The 16,206-nt window shown below is 40.8% G+C and overlaps 1 protein-coding gene across 2 annotated transcripts in view; it reads right to left on the bottom strand.

Annotated features, from left to right (window-relative positions):
- Positions 1-16,206, bottom strand: part of znf516 (zinc finger protein 516) — a 152,189-nt gene that overhangs the window by 15,381 nt on the left and 120,602 nt on the right. The window lies entirely within an intron of this gene.

Here is a 16,206-nt window from a genome sequence, read left to right on the forward strand (position 1 = left end):
GGAATTTGGGAACAATAAGGCAAAATCATAGAACTGTTACAGTGCAGAGGAGGGTGTTCAGCCCATTATGACTTCACGCGCTCCTTGAATGAGTAGTTCTCTTTACTGCCATTCTCGCAATTTCTTCCTGTAAACCTGCTGCTTTGTCAGAAAGCAATTAAATACTTTCCTGAATGCTCCAATTGAACCTGCCTCTACCAAACTCTCAGACAATGCATTTCATACCTAAATTACTTACTTTGTAGAAAACATTTTCTCAAATCACTTTTGTTTCATTTACCATCTACCTCAAATCTGCATCCTCTTGTATTTGATCCTTTCATGAGTGGGAACAGCTTATCCCTATTTGCTCTACCAGATCCCTCATGATTTTGAAAACCTCAATCAAATCAGCCTTCTTTTCTCCAAAGAAAATTGTCCTAATTTCTTCAATCTACCTTCATGACAAAAGATTCTCATTCCTGGAATCGTTCTCAAGAATCTTTTCTGTCTTTTCTTTAAAAGCATGCTTCCAATGTATTAAAAACACACATTTATAGTTTTACTCAGGTCACAAAACTGTTAAAAAAAATTAAAAGCAATCCATAATATATTTTGCCCAAAGCAAAGTGCTTCCAATGCCGAAAATCTGACTTTCTACAACAACAAAACTTGGAAGGATTATCATTTGCTTTGTTATCTGCATCCTTATTTGACAGATGTTAACTTGGTATCATCAAACCTTAACCCTGCAAACTCAACTCTTAAACTCAACTTAAACTCTTAGACCCGAATCTAACTCTGATCTTTGTCTTCTGATGCATTACATTACTATGATCTGCCACTAATTCAAACAGATTAGCTCAATTCCCAGTTTGGATCATCACTTACAGAATGGCTTCCCCCAGTGGAATCTTGCCTGTGTTTGAACTGACTCACCCACTAAAACAAGGCAAGGGTGTGAACTGCCTTGACAGTGGGAGAGGGTGGAAATTATTCCGGGGAGTACCATGTCCAGATGCCTAACAATATGAGCTGCCCTTGGTGGAGCACGGATGGATGGAAAAGGCGCAGGAAACAATGGTCTCCTTTTGTGCTCTATCACTCCAAGGGGTCCATCTCTCTCTCTCCCTCTCTCTCTTGCAGTACATAATCCAAGATGCCAGCAAGTGCAAAGGTGATAAAAGATAGAACATAGTTCCTGCAATTTTTAGAGATTTTGGTTATGAACTGTCAGTGCTTTAATGGTATTCTATCAGAATGGAAACTCATTACTTGTCAAGTGCTGGTGGTTAGCAGACAAAACAAATCAGGTCTGAAAACAGTCACGACTCAATTTTACAGCCACTGAGAGAAGTTCAAGATGAAAGAACAATGGAACGATCTGGTATTGCTATACAGAAAAAGCTTCACTAAAGAAGCAAAAGGAAGGCAAGGCTAATATAAAACACAGCAGGACTCACAAAGCAAGTGCGCAAGCCTTTATAAATCTGTCGACGACTAGCTAATAAAGTAATAAGCAGATCATGTACTAAGAATTTTGTTTGTAATTTATATTGTGTGTCCTCTATGTCACTCTTCTCTGCAGCTCTGAAATGAGTTGTGAATGCCTCCAGCTTTTGATTAAATCAGCTGGGGGTAAAGATCTTCGTAATAACAGTGCATGACTGCATCAGAAATGAAGGCGTACAAAATGGCTTAAATCAATCATTAGCGATTCAGGATTAACCCCCCCATGCCTCCCCTGTTCTAAATGCTAACTGGAGACATCATTCTTATGTGATCATATTTGCTTAATTCTGAGCAAAAAACAGATGAATCCTGAGGAATGGTTTCACTACTTAATGCACTATGGTAGAATGGTGCGATTTTCTGACTGAAGTACGTTTGATTTCTCTGATTTAAAAAAAAATACAGCATTATACAGGCTAGAAGGAGGCCATTCAGTTAATCACATATTTTCCAGCTCTCCGAAAGAGTGATTCAATTAGGCCCATTCCTCCGTCTCCTTCACAACTCAGGAAATATTTAATCCTTCTCAAGTATTTATCTAATGCACTTTCACAAGTTACTATTAAATTTGTTTCTGTTGCCTTTTCAGGCAGTATATTTCACATCACAATCATCATGTCAAAGAAATTCTCCCCATCGCTAGGTGCTCCGATTTCCTCCCACAGTCCAAAGATGTGCAGGTTTGGTGGATTGGCCATGCTGAATTGCCCATTGTATCTAGGCACGTGCAGACTAGGTGGATTAGCCTGTGGGAAATGCAGGATTACAGGGATAGGGTAGGGTCTAGGTCTGGGTGGGGGATATGCTTCAGAGGGTTGGGGTGGATGTGATGGGCTAAGTGGCCTGCTTCCACACTGTTGGGATTCTATGAGATGAGATTGGGTTTTTAACCAATCATCTTAAGTCTGCCTCCTCCAAACACTAACTCTCCTGCTAATGGAAAGAATTTTCCCTTATCTATCCTCACCAAAAATGTTAAATTTTGCTCCCCTAAATCTTCCTTAGACTTCTGCTCTAAGTTAAACAATCGTGCATTATCTCCACATAATTTAATGCCTTAATTCCAAGCACCATTCTGGTAAATCTCCGTCACATCTTTCTGTGATGCAATACTCTAGATGAGGTCTAACTATTCAGTTATCAACATTGAGCAAAAGCCTCATTATCATCAATAAAGATCCTGGCTCAGAAGCAAGTAGTTCAATCAAGGATGGTGATATCATGTGTGATACTCAGCCAGACCAGCTGTTACCACTTATTACTGAAAAGTGAGGCATATGGCCAAAGCTTTTTGGCTTTTGCTCGTCAGGACAGATACAAGAAAACCAAATTTTCAAGTGGTCACAACAATTTGTACAGCAGGAGAAAAGAGTGCTGGTTGGCTGACAAGTCAAATCTGATTGAGTGGCTCAGGCATTTCTATGGAGAAAGAAATGGTGAAATTGAAGCTCTTGCGTAATTTAAAACACACACACACACACACATAAAAAATATTCATTTCGTTTGCAGAGAATGCATTCTGGTGCACGAATGCATGTCCCTTCTAGCAAGTGTAACTGAGTAATGTTGTGGTCTCAGTGGTTTACTTGTGAGAGGTTTTTGCTCCTGGTTGTCTCTTTGTGCTCAGCAGGGGAGGTCAGACAACATTTTACTAAAGGGGATAACCTGTTCTTCTTAAACATAGTCAGTCCACCTTAAAACATAACCACACTGAATGATATCACTGCAATTCTACACATGGAAAATGAAGAACAGGGCAGACAGAGGATTCCAGACTGACAGATGTATCATTAGAGGCATGAGTGGTGAAGATAAGCAGGAGGAAAGATGCTGTGGTTTCCAAGGTGTTCAAGATGTACTGAAGGGCCACCCTAGAGGAGCATGAGGCCAGCAAGATCAGTTCCCCAATATCTGGTCCTGAGGACTTGGCAGCAGTGACACAAGAAACCTCATGACCTCATTATGGTCAAGGGCAATGATTGCTCCTCCATTTGACATGTCCAATCCACCAAATATCAACATCTCACACTGTCCAATGCTCTACACTCCTGTCACTCACCTAGCAGCACTACTACCTACTCAAGACTGACATTGAACACTCATGTACACCAGCTCACCCTCACGTACCTAGCAATGCTGTCAACATCACCACTCTCCTCTAACTCCACATACCTCCAGCTTTTCAGCTAACAAAGGCACATCACACAAACTCTTGCTCTACAACAATTGATAGTCTGCCTTCCCTCTTGCAAGACAAGGTGGTACAGAACAGAAAGGATCACAGTAGAACAAGATAGGGACAAGGATGACCACAGTTCCTGAGCCCTGCAGAGGAGATTGCTGCCAGTATCATGGAGCCAGCTGTGACAGAGCTCGTGGTATGTGGCATATCTGAGAACTCTGAAGGCCATAGTTTATTCCTAGCCTCTGCCCCTTTTCAATAGAAAAGCTGATGGTGTGACCTTCTGTTTTCCCCCACCATCCATCCTGCTGCCCCATTTTCCTTACACTAACATTCACTTTCTAGATTCCTGCTGTCAGATATACAAGGTCTGCTACCTGATCAGTCACTGCAGCCACAAGAAACAAAGGGAGAGGCAGCATCACTACAATATAAATGAAGAGAGCACATCACCCGATCCACTAGCAGCTCAGATACTCACTGCACATACCTTGAACTAGTACTGAATGGGGATCACTGGGTAGGAGCAGGCTACAACCATGCCAGGGGAAAAGGTAGGCTAAGTCACAGAAAGGTTCTGCTGTAGAGGAATTGGATGAGTATCTCAAAAGGGTGGCATCTAGGAGAGTGCTGAGGGGTGTGCACACAGAGAGGCTGGGTGCATTGGCTGACCTGTCACTCTTGTCATGATCAAGACAAGATAGCTCCCAGTTACCAGAGGTACCCTGTAGAGCCTACTCTCTCTGTGGCCACTACTGCACCGCCAGAACCACAGCTACCTGTTGCAGCTTTTGCTTGGATAGGTCACTGTCTCACATGCCATTCCTAACAGGATGTGGCAACACTCTCAGGTAAATCCAAGAACTGATCCTATCTCCTCAATAACCCTCCCAAGTGCTTCCATGTACTTTGCAAAATGACCCTACTCACAATCTGAATGCCTGGCATTGGTGAACAGTTTGTCTTACATCTCAGTGATTTACATATTTGTTTCTCGTGCCAACGTTGTCTAAATCAGGTAACAAGGTAGTTTCTTAGTAGTAAGGAATTTGAAAAATGGTAAAACAAAAGGCATGCACATGAAATTTTTCACCTTGCACTGATCATTACACATGATTTTGAATTTCGGCATTCTTGTCTGTGTCCTTACCAATTTTCCTCTCATCTGCAAACCTCTTGTCATGTATGCTGGTGTAATGCCAGGTGTATAGGCAGTGTGGTCAATGGCTGACTGACTGAATCAAACAGCACTTTTCTTTCATTGCTGGGCAATGGACAGAGTGTGCAGCCTATTTTTATCTAGTTGTCCTACTGGAACCCAAAACAAAATGTCTATGTGATTCATGGTTGGGCAGCATCTGCCCAACAATCTTAAGTGCACCAGAGCCAATGCTAATAGCCAACTTAATGTAATTAGTCAAACTTGTAACATGACGCACATAGGCTTGCTAGAAGTGACATACATTCATATGTTAGGGATGCTTTCTGTGTAAACCAAAGTAATATGTTCAAGTCCTGTGACTGTTTTGAATTATCCAGGAGCTTGGGGAGTCTCTAATTCTTTGCTGCTTTCTCCAGTTCAGTGCCTCAGACAATCTAAATCAATCTGCCAACTGATCAGCAGCCTTTTCTCCTGCTGTATAAATTGTTGTGATCACTTGAAATTTTGCATTCTTGTACTTATTATGGTTTGATGAAATAGTTTCTCTCTATTAACTCTGTCAAACCCTTGTATTTTCTTTTATCAAATGATCTGGTGTATTGAGAGCAATTGCAATAATAGACTTCAATAATATATTTGTAATAATATCAATTCAGAGGCATAGTAAGAAGCTCCCATGTATACTGTACCCTTTAAAAACTTGTTCTTATATATGACTTCAGAGAGTGAAATGTACAAACTATCACTTTATTTTAAAAAAGGACGAACATTTGCTAAGTTACTACAAATGAATGTTCAGTCCACCAAGGGAATCTTGTATTTCCATTCAAGTATTTTAAAATTTAATTGCTTGGGGATTCACAAAAGGTGCATTTTCATTGAACTTCCTGCCAAAGAGGCTTGCAAACAGAAAACCTTGACAACTTTTATGAGTGATCTGATATTTAGACAGTGACACACCTGTCACTGCCATGAATTATGATTTCTTGCATGTTGTAAATTTGGACAACTGACACCTGCTGGGACCTGAAATAAAGCATTGTGGGATTTCAGAAATAATTTATGAGTCTTCTTTTGGAAAGTTAGCAAGTCAAGTCAAACTTACAATCAAAGAAACAAAATCTATTCACCACTAAATGAAAAGACACATTTCAAAGTATTGTTGCAATAAGGTATTGGATTTCCTTCCATGAATTGTGGGACAATAATCCAATCCAAACATTCATATCACATCATAAACTACAACAAAAGCTAAGTATTGCAGATGCTGAAAATCTGAAATAAAATACACATGAAAAAGAAAAACTTGCATTCGTGTAATGGCCAATTGCATCCACAAGACATTGCAAATTCTGTTACAGTCAATAAAGCAGCTGGGAATTGTTAACACAGTTGTATTGCAGAGAACACAACAGTTTGTTTGTGTGCAGCAGGCTTCCGCACACACAATAATGATCAAGTAACATACTTTAGCAATGTTAATTGAGGGATAAATGTTGACCAGGAGGGAAAACTCCCCTGTTCTTCTGCAAATTCATGTCGTAGGATCTTTTACAACTGCCTGAGAGGGTTTCTTGGAGCCTCAGTTTAGCATCCCACCCTAAAGATGGCATCTCTGATAAGGCAGCACTCCCTCAATCCCATACTGAAATGTCAGCTTGATTTCTGTACTTGGATCTACAATCTTCTGACCCAGAGGAAACATCACAATTCACTGAGCTGCAGCTTAGATGAGATGAGATGGCATATATACATATTCATTAAAAATTGCATATCAATCATTTAGCTAACTTCAGCAGTACATCTCCAACATTGTGATGTTGAATTAGGTGCACAAATGTTCACATTCATTATGCAATCTTCACATTATATACAAACATATAGTTTAAATGCTTCTACAATGAGATGTACTTGGTCTTTACAAACTGAAGACACATTTTGTTTACTAAAAGCACTGGTATATTTTTATGGTGTGAAACATTCAGATTACAACTTCAGTTTTGGTGTGAATACGTTCTTTTGCTTTTCCTCATGCATTGCCGTGGGGTGAAATTTGCTCAGAAAGAATTGTGCTACAAAAACACAACAGGATCACAGCAAAAAGCAGGGGATGAGTTTGCCGCATGAGCACAATGGTTTGGCTGTTTTGTCCGAAAAAAATGGCAAGTCTCCATGCTTGATTCTCATGGCTCTGCAGAGCACTATAAATTAAAAAGGCAGAGAGTGAAGGTAGCAGCAACCTCTCTTGAAGGGCTGCTGCTTCCTGTCAGTATGGGTGTGGTACTCTGATTGTACAGATCTGTAGGAGTAGGAAAACATGGAGAACTGGCCATTTCAATGGCAAGAGGCTGAAAGTTACAGTGGAAACACTGCAATGGAAGGATGGCAATAATGCACAAGCCATAGATAAAGTTTCCTGCAAGGAGGAAGAAACTGTCGAGGAAATGCTGTGTCTTTTACTCTCAACAGTTACGGGAGAAAATGGGGAACGAAGTTTCATATCTGCAATCTGAATGGTGCAAAGGTAGGATTGCCCACACATTGTCTGTTCAGTAAAGAGAGCAGAAATATGCTGAAATATGACTTGAAATGTGCTTGCTACAAATTCTGTTCTCCAAACATGATGTAATACCAGTAATGGAGGATGGTACAGGCAGACGTAATTCCTTTTAGCTTGACACCAGAACCCCTCAGTCAAAGATATTTCAGCTTAGCCTCTAAAGATGACTTCTCAACTGTTCTTAAAGTGTCACATCAATGTTTCAAGCACCAAATCAAAGTGTGGTCTAAAACTATCAGCCACATAAACATCTGTACTAGAAGAAGAATGTAACATTGTTTACTTCATGATTGCACTGTCTGGCTGTCAACAGTGTTGAAAGAGATGACAATCCTATTCTCAGTACTGTGGAGTTTCTATAGTGAGGTTTTACTTTTCTGGAAGTAGTGAACACGTTCTTGGCCTATTTAACTGTCATAGTTCTTCAAGTAAAATAACTCCTTGTAACAGAGGATCAAAAGAAATCTGAGCACTGTGATATGTATTCATAAGAAAATGTACATTTTGGACTGTGATTTGCATTGATGACTCTGTAACCTCTAATTCTTAAGAAAATCTGTCTTTGTTCAACGCCTCCCAACTCCCTTTATTGCAGACCATGCCTCTATTGTCTAGTCCCAGTTTGGAATCGTCCCCCCCCCCCCGCCCCACCCCCCAACCTTCCTGGCACTCTCTCCTTCTTGAAGATTTCCAGCAAATCTTTGTCAACAATACCACTCCTCATAAGAGAGTTTCAAATTTGGCTGGAAACACTATAATATAATTGCATGCTACTGTTGTGATGGATAGATTGACATGTGGTCCTAATCAAGTATGGAGGTGTCTGATTGTGGGAAGGTCCGGGGTTCCTGAAGGTAGTCTGGGGAGGTTGATGGGTGTTTAATGGGTTTGTTGGTGGTGACAGAGGGGAACAAACAAGTGCCTATTTATTGAGATGATGGGTTACTCAGGAGCTGATTAGGCTTCTGGGTCATGTAGAGCATCTTGCTCCTCTTGGTTTACTAGCAGTGCTGTGAAGATCCTTACCTCATGGGTTCAGCTCTTCCTGCCTTCTTTCATATACCAGCTTTTACAAGGGAAACCCAACTGATATGAGTTAAGATATAGAATAAAACTTACTTATATAGAATATAATGAAGATGAAAACTCACAAGACACATTATCATATTTCAATGACCAATCAGTGTCTTTCAAGTGGATTGGTTACCTCTTCCTCATTCTATCTGTTGAAAGCAAAAAATGGGATGCTTCAAGTTGAGTTTCTGCTTTAGACTGTTTAAACTAAACCTCTGACATTAAAAAAGCACCATTTCAGTTCTTTCCATTATTTTGCTTGTATCTTTTTTTCTTTATTCTTTCAAGGGGTGTGGGTATAATTGGCAAGACCAGTATCTATTGCCAATCCCGAATTGTTCTTTAACTTGGTAAGTTATTACTGTGGGTCTGGAGTCATATGTCCACCAGACCAGGTAAAAGTGGCAGATCTCCATGAAAAGAAAACTCAGTGAATCAGATGGGTTTTTACAAAAATCAAAGACAGTTATCATAGTCAACATGACTGAGACTAGCTTTTAATTTCAGATTTCTATTAAAGACATGGGAAGATATGATGCAAAGTCTCCAGAGTATTAATTAGCTTGGCTTCTAGATTACTAGTCTAGTGACATTGCCATGACACCACCATTGCTGCCAGTACCAGGCTAGCATTGAGATATTATTGCCTCAATAATAATATGAGCATTATCTACAGTTCATTACATACCCAGATGTGAATAACTGGCTTTTAGTACATTCCATCTATAAAATAATGATGTTCAAAGTAGTTATTTCCACAATCGGACCACAGGGAACAAACAGCTGAAGACCCTGCCACATGAAAAAAGATCTTGCAAAACTACCATGAGCCTTCATGGTCCAGAGCAGTTCTCTTTCAGACTACAAAGGAAAACTAAGGCACTGCATGCTTGTCCCTTTAAGAATTTTGTAGAACATTTTTAAAGGTACAGACAAATGGCACAGGAGCAAATATAAAATCAGAAGCATGAGGGATGTTTGTCGCTTTTTAAAAATAGAGCTGTTCACAAGGCAGGTCTGATTAAACATCAGATTTCAAGGTCTAGAGGCCAGATAAAGAGAATTTCTTCCTGGTGAGGATCTAGAATCTCTGCCTGCAAGGATGATAGGGGTGGAAACCTCATCACATTTGAAAAGCTCTGATTGATTACACAATATTAAATGAACATTCAAGGCTGGAGAAGAGGAACTGAGAAAATGGGATGACGCTGGATCATTTTTTCTTTTGGCCATCACAGACATGATGTGCTGAATGGCTTCCTTCTGCAACAAAAATTGATATGATTCTATGAATCAGAAAATCCATTTAGCTTATCTACCTCGGAAGAACTGGCAGTACTGTCTAACAGATTGCAGGGTGTTCTGCCTCTACTCTTTTGACTGGATATCTGTTGCTTATGTTCAGCATTCTTTGTGCAAAAGAAGTTTCTGATATTAGAAATTAATATCTCACTACATTTGTCAACTTGTATTTTCAGCCTCCCTGTAAGTGACAGCATTGTGCTGATTATTTGCTTTTCCTATCCTGCTTACCAGGAAAACAGTTTACTATGAGATTTCATTTTTATTTCCAGGACCTCCTTTACAAGGCTAACTACTTCAGATTTCTACAATGCTAAAGCCAGTCCTCTAGTGTCAGTAGTTGGCATAATCTGATCCTCAATGCTCTCATTGTGTCTCAGTGAACAAGCTAGGGCACGTTCTCGTTAACATTCTAACCTTGAGATAGGCAGCCACTTGTCCGAGAGATGGCTCCTGCTACCTTCTGCAAGAAATACACTCCAGTGCAGTTCATGTCAGTTATAAGTCTACTCAGAGTAATCTTCACTGTTTCCATGCAGAATGCTCTTATTAATGATCTGTGTCAAGCAATTTCACCTCTTGGGAATGCTGCATGGCTTTTGTTACTTTGCACTGCACATTGGGTGCAAGGTGATGGAAAATGGTATTTTTATTGGCCCTCAGCCAGACGATTTTTTGCACTAGTTTTGTTAAATAGTTGTTTTTAGTCAAAGAACTTTGTTAACTGGCCTTATGGGATCTCCATGTAGGTAATTCTCCTCTCTAATGCAAATACATGTGAGCGAGCTACTGACCAGAATAGATTGTTTCAATATAATGTGTCGCATGATCTGCTTAAGATAACAAGACCTCAAATGTAGTCACTTGTTTTAAACATTCGCTATTTTTACTTATGCATACATAGCAAGTAAGATTATTTGTTGACACCAAGCAATCCACACCCTTTGTAAATATAGGGAGAATTACTTTTTGATCAGGAGTAGCAAAATACAAGAGAGGGTAATGAGGTATCTTACCATTTTAAGGAACAATCTTCCCCTACATTTCTCCACATGGCTCAGGCACAAATGCACAATCTGATCAACACATGCCATACAAAGGTTGCTCAGAATTTACAGAGTTCAAATTAAAGGAACACTGGCTAAAAATAGAGTTGAGGAGACTGACTTTCCATACTCATTGTTGTAAGCAAGCTTTGCAACCATTTCACTTTATATTTGAATGGAAGTGTTCATTTCCTGCCAGTCTGGAGCTCACTTGAAACATTTTTAAAAAGTTATTTGTGTTTCAGACAAGTAAAAAACCCCACTAATATGGGAAACCACAGCGTGTTCATTTTTTTAATTCATAGTTGGCGACAGGCTGGTTAAATTAAGTGGATCTGATCATAGCTGTTGCTTTGTCGATGAAATAGACCTGGTCCTCCTCACTCAATTCAGCTGCATGACTTAAACAAAGTCATTTCTAACTACTCTCCTGCATCTGTGTCTGTGGGTGGAAGACTGTCCTGGCAGCTTTCTATTTAAATGCCTGTCACTATGTGGTTTTCTGCCTATTTTTAATCACTGAATCAGACTACTTGCATTCTTGCCATCCTACTCGACTCAGAGTTAGATTTCAACTCATTATCTTCTCCATCATAAAGACCTCCCAGTTCCACCTCTGTAATGTTATATGCCTCAATCCATATTCTGCTGAAATCCTCATCTATCCATGAAGGCGCTGGTCTTCCAACTCTCCCTCTTATGTATTACATGCTCCCATTTCCCACAGCATTGCTGGCCAGACCTCCCATCACCTAGGTCTCACATTCTGGAATTCTTTCTTCCAATCAGTGTGCTTGTTTGTGCCCTACTCTTCTTTATAACCCTCCCTGAACACCCGCCCCCGCCCACTACCACTCCCCCACCACTAACCTCTTGGTCACCATTCATACAGTCTCCCTCTTTGACAGCTAATGGTGGCTCAGTGGCTTCTGAGTCAGAAGACTAGGGCTTTCAACGGCAAAGATTTAAATGGAGAATCTTGGTGACACTCCAGTGCAGTGCAGATGGAGTGCTTCAGTTTCGGAGGTGCTGTCTTTCAGGTGAGAAGTTAGAGCTGAGACTCCACCTGGCTCCTCTTTCCATTTTAAATTTTATCTTCATCTGATCCCATCAGCATTGTTTTGAAGAAGAGCATGTTCTAACAACATTACTTAAAAAAAATGACCAAGTCATTATCACATGGCTATAAGTGGAAGCTTGCTGTGCACAAATTGGCTGCCACATCTCCTACATTCAGAAGTACTTCATTGGTTGTAAAGTGCTTTAAGACCTCCTTAGATCATAAAAGGTTCTACAAAAAGGCAATATTTCTGCCTTTTCTCTGGTTAATTAGTTTGTTGATTCCGATTCTGGGATGTGTCTTACCTTAAAACTCTACTCACACTGACCTGTTGCCATAGAACTTCTGCGCCACCTTAACAAGTGTCTTCTGGAGTTCCATGTAAACCACATTCATTGCGCTGCACTAGTCTACAGTTAACATTTCATCAATACAATAAAACTGGTCCCTTTGAGAAATCTACATAATTCCACACACAGCCATGGAAATTTATGAGCCACAGTTTTAGCCACTTCTTTTGCCCATCCTTCCAGCTCCCATTGACACTAGATAATCTGCTTCCTAATTTATTGTTGCCTTTACACTAGCACATACAGCTCTTGGCTCTTTGAAGTTGAGGGGGGAGGGTAGCTGTAGGGGATGGCACCCAGTGTGTGATTGGAGAATTGGCAGGAGGAATGGGGCCAAAGGCCACCACCAACTCCACCTTTGTTGCCTCCCCCTCTGCAATGTCCACCCCAATACACCCTTTCTGCAACCATGCCTGGGTCCCTCCTTGATCGGAAGTCTCCTATGAGTGTAGTACCAGCATCAACCATCAGCCACCATCTTGCGAGTGGTGTTGCTGGGTACAGAAGAAATGCTGGTTTTAGAACAGCCAACTGCTTTCGCCAGTGTCAAAAGGTGTGGTGCTGGAAAGGCACAGTTGGTCAGGCAGCATCCAAGGAGCAGGAGAATTGACTTTTTGTGCATTAGGTCTTCATCAGGAATGTTGGGGGGGGGGGGGGGGCAAGAGGACTGAGAAATACATGGGAGGGGGTGGGGCTGGGGTTAAAGGTTGGAATACGATAGGTAGATGAAGGTGGGAGGTGATGGTGATAGGTCGGAGTGGAAGGTGGACCGGATAGATGGGAAGGAAGATGGACAGGCGGGACTGATCAAGAGGTGGTGTCAAGTTGGAGGGTTGGGGTGATGGGAGATGTGGAAACTGGTGAAATCGACATTGATTCCATGTGGTTGGAGAGTCCTAAGGTGGAAGATGAGGTGTTCTTCCTCCAGGCCTTGGGTGGCTAGGATTTGGCACTGGAGGAGGCCCAGGAGTTGTATGTCCTTGGTGGAGTGGGAGGGGGAGTGGAAGTGGAAGTCGTCAGCCACAGGGCGGTGGGGTTGTTTAGTGTGTGTCCCCCAAAGATGTTCTCTCGCCAGCCAGGCCTTCTGTTCCGAGGGTCCTCAGTCTTGGGGAATGTCCCGATGGTTGCCTGATAAGTGTCTGAGTGAGACAAGATGTGGCAGGCCTTCTTTGAGACAGACAATGCACGGGGTCTTGCTGGGATTCCAACCAGAGGCGGAGACTCCTGTTGTTCCAAAGCTTATCCACCTCTCTGTGGCAGTTAAAATTGTAGATCTGATCAGAGGCAAGGCTACACATTGTTTTGCCACTTCATTTTCCAATTACAATGCAGAGAAATTATTAATTCTGTTTAGAAATGACTTACAATTTTCAGATATGAACCTACAACCACCTGATGAAGGAGCAGCGCTCTGAAATTAGTGCTTCCGCATAAACCTGTAGGAAGTATAACCTGGTGTTGTGTGATTTTTAACTCTGTCACCCCAGTCTAACACCAGCACCTCCAAATCATGTCAACCCTGAGGTAAGAAATCTGCACAACCCAATTGCTGAGCTTCCCAAACGATGGGTTGTGATGGGGTCTTAAGCTAAGACAATGGAGTTGTGAACCATGAGGCAACAATAGCAGCCATGTTGCTCAATGCACAGTGCTAACAGCTGTGAGATGTTGCATTTTATTCTAATGGTGGATGTGACCTTATGGACAGTTCTTTGAGGCTTTAACTGCTGCAGCTGCTGCAAAAAAACAAAAGGTAGACATTCTTCTATTAAAGAAACCCATAGGTTAAACATTTCTCACCATGCTCAAACTACTGCTCTACAGGCTGAAGGCCACCACCCTCTCCCAAACCTAAATCAATTTTCACTCTGAGGTCACATGAAATTTGGAGCATTAAAGTGAAATTGCATTGAGAAAAACTTCTAACAATGCTGCCCTTTGGTTAGAATATGGATCTTAACATCACATGAGGTAGTTCAGGTGAATAGCATTAATATATTCAATGGACAGCTAGATAATTACAGGAGGGAGAAAGAATAATCAGATATAGTGATACAGAGAGATGAAGCAGGGAGGGAGGAGGCTCATGTGGAGCATAAACACCAACATGGCTGATTGGTCTGATTCTATGCCATAATTATATCCCAGAATGCTCCTTCAGCATAGATCTAATGCAGCAATAGGCAGGTTATGTTGCCAACTAAGGACACAAGTCTCATTTTTGAAGCTATTACAGCAATTTAATAGTACAATCACAAAAGATACCAGCTACTAAGACAGTTAGCTTGTGGCCAGAAAATAGCAATTTAATACAACACTTAGAGTTGGAGAGTGTGCTAATAGCTGCCTGGAGCCACTGCCTTTTTAATTTGAACATTTATGCTGAAGAAAGCAATCACTGACAACATTAATTATAAACATTTGAGTAAGAGTGCCCGATGCTTGCATTACTTACCATTTGGCCTCTGTCACTTTTCATCACTCTGGCTTACCCATGCATCATTCACACTTATAATGATGCACTTACTTATCTGACTGTCTTATATCATATACGGATGTCTTCTTCACAAGCTAAATCCACTGCAGGCTTAACTATCAGACTTGATTCTTAATGACTGTCGAAAACTAAAGATTGCATTTGCTGAATTTTAAAACAGCCTATGCATAAATTGCTAATATTAAAGCATTCAGTATATCCTTAACATTTTAACTACAGTCCGCTTCATGGATAGTTTAGAATAGTTGGCAGGGTCGGTGAGCAACTGATTTTACACAGAAAACAGGGGGATGTCATTCAGTTCCTTGAGCCTCTTCTGTCATTCAAATAATCATGGATGTTCTGCAGCTTCATCTCCCCACTTTTGTTCCATTACCAGTAATACCCTGGCCTAACAAAAGTCTAACAGTCTTAGTTTTGCACATTTTAACAGAAATCCCACCCTCTTTGCACCCCTACCTCTTAATGGGCAAAAGTTACAGATTTCTACTATTCTTACTGCCAAGTAGTAAGAGTTGATTTCACTTCTGACAGGTCTATTTTACTCCTTTGGTCCCTCTCAACAAATTAATTCCTATCTCTTCTATACTTAAGGGAGTAAAACACTAGACTATGGAACCAGTTCTTACAATTAAATCTTTTCTACCCAACAGCAACTTATATTTGTTAGTGTCTTAATTGTAATGAAATATCCTACAGTGCTTTAGTACATAACAGAGTATTCCAATGTGCGGTATAACGAGATATTAGGTCAGATGACCAAAAGCTTAGTCAAAGAGATGTGTGTCTCAAAGATGGAAAGCATGAGTTCACGAGGAAATTCCAGTGTTAGTGCTTTCCCTCATTTTTATACTTCCCCCTCTTTACTAGTAATTAGTTGTTGTCCAACAGAGGACCAGAGACACCTCTCTCCATTAGCGAGAAGCAATTGATTATGTATTAGCATGGGGCAAGGCTAAGAGGCTGGCCTCCATGAACTACCACAGCCAATATCAGGTTTGGACCAACATTTAAGCTACCTGATATCCACTCTTTAACCAGCTGCTAACTCAACCATTTTCAGTACAGGATCATGGTGCAACAGCAGAATGGAATACGGCTCCAAAACAGACAAACTGATGTGCAAGGACCCACAAACTCTGACTGACAATTTGTTGGCATTCCAAATTGTGCAGGCATTCAAAACAAAACAAAAATAAATCCAACTTCAGGCAAAGGTAAAGTCAATTCTCTGAGGATTGTGCCCCAGGATGTGAAAGACATAAACTTCTGCACTTGGACTAAGAGACAATACAGAAACAACTATAAGTATTGCAACTTTGCGAAAAAAGGCAAAATTGAAAATAAAAGGAAATCAGCCTTACAAGTTCAAGATATTTAGACAAATGTAAAGCATGGCCAGTGATTAGTGGGTCAGGAAGATCTATAATAAGCTGTATCACTAATCAAGCCTGAACTTTGTGAGAATGCTGAAGTATATTA

The sequence above is a fragment of the Hemiscyllium ocellatum genome, chromosome 4 (genome assembly GCF_020745735.1).
Source record: "Hemiscyllium ocellatum isolate sHemOce1 chromosome 4, sHemOce1.pat.X.cur, whole genome shotgun sequence".
NCBI lineage: Eukaryota > Metazoa > Chordata > Chondrichthyes > Orectolobiformes > Hemiscylliidae > Hemiscyllium > Hemiscyllium ocellatum.